The 1,593-nt window shown below is 59.0% G+C and overlaps 1 protein-coding gene across 1 annotated transcript in view; it reads right to left on the reverse strand.

Moving 5' to 3' along the window:
• Nucleotides 1–1,593, reverse strand: part of LOC119421076 (DNA replication licensing factor mcm5-like) — a 5,860-nt gene that overhangs the window by 3,596 nt on the left and 671 nt on the right. The window lies entirely within an intron of this gene.

The following is a 1,593-nucleotide window of genomic DNA, read 5'->3' on the forward strand; positions in this document are numbered from 1 at the left end:
ATGGCCTCTCCGAACTCCTCCCATGCCCGAGTTTTTGCCTCAGCAACCACCCGAGCCGCATGTCGCTTGGACTGCCGGTACCCATCAGCTGCTTCCGGGGTCCCACAGGCCAAAAAGGCCTGATAGGACTCCTTTTTCAGCCTGACAGCATCCCTCACCGACGGTGTCCACCATCGGGTTCGAGGGTTGCCGCCGCGACAGGCACCGACAACCTTGCAGCCACAGCTCTGGTAAGCCGCCTCGACAATAGAGGCACGAAACATGGTCCACTCAGACTCAATGTCCCCCACCTCCCTCGGAACATGTTCAAAGTTCTCCCGGAGGTGGGAGTTGAAACTCCGTCTCACAGGAGACTCTGCCAGACGTTTCCAGCAAACCCTCACAATACGTTTGGGTCTGCCAGGTCTGACCGGCATCCTCCCCCACCATCGGAGCCAACTCACCACCAGGTAACGATCAGTTGACAGCTCCGCCCCTCTCTTCACCCGAGTGTCCAAGACATGTGGCCGCAGATCAGATGAGACGATGACAAAGTCGATCATCGAACTGCGGCCTAGGGTGTCCTGGTGCCAAGAGCACATATGGACACCCTTATGCTTGAACAAGGTGTTCGTTATTGACAATCCATGACGAGCACAGAAGTCCAACAACAGAACACCACTCTGGTTCAGATCAGGGGGGCCGTTCCTCCCAACCACACCCCTCCAGGTCTCACTGTCATTGCCCACATGAGCATTGAAGTCCCCCAGCAGAACAAGGGAGTCCCCAGAAGGTGCACTTTCCAGTACCCCCTCCAAGGACTCCAGAAAGGGTGGATAAACTGAACTGCCGTTTGGTGCATTAGCACAAACGACAGTCAGAACCCGTCCCCCCACACGTAGGCAGAGGGAGGCCACTCTCTCATTCACCGAGGTGAACCCCAATACACAGGCACCAAGTTGGGGGGCAATAAGTACGCCCACGCCTGCTCGGCGCCTCTCACCAGTGGCAACTCCAGAGTGGAAGAGTGTCCAGCCCCTCTCAAGGAAACTGGTTCCAGAGCCCGAGCCATGCGTAGAGGTGAGTCCGACTATTTCTAGCCGGAACCTCTCAGCCTCACACACCAGCTCAGGCTCCTTCCCCACCAGTGAGGTGACATTCCACGTCCCAATAGCCAGCTTCTGTAGCCGAGGATCAGACCGCCAGGGTCCCCGCCCTCGGCCACCACCCATCCCACATTGCACCCGACCCCTTTGGCCCCTCCCACAGGTGGTGAGCCCATGGGAAAGGTGACCCACATCTCCTCTTCGGGCTGTGCCCGGCCGAGCCCCATGGGTAAAAGCCCGGCCACCAGGCGCTCGCCCGCGTGCCCCACCTCCAGGCCTGGCTCCAGAGTGGGGCCCCGGTGACCCACGTCCGGGCAAGGGAACACTAGGTCCATTTGTGTTTCTCATCATTGGAGTCTTTGGGCTGCACTTTGTCTGGTCCCTCACCTAGGACCTGTCTGCCATGGGTGACCCTACTAGGGGCATAAAGCCCCTGACAGCATAGCTCCTAGGATCATTGGGACACTCAAACCCCTCCACCACGGTAAGGTGGCAGCCCAGGGAGGGG

The sequence above is a fragment of the Nematolebias whitei genome, chromosome 15 (genome assembly GCF_014905685.2).
Source record: "Nematolebias whitei isolate Nwh7 chromosome 15, NemWhi1, whole genome shotgun sequence".
Taxonomy (NCBI): Eukaryota; Metazoa; Chordata; class Actinopteri; order Cyprinodontiformes; family Rivulidae; genus Nematolebias; species Nematolebias whitei.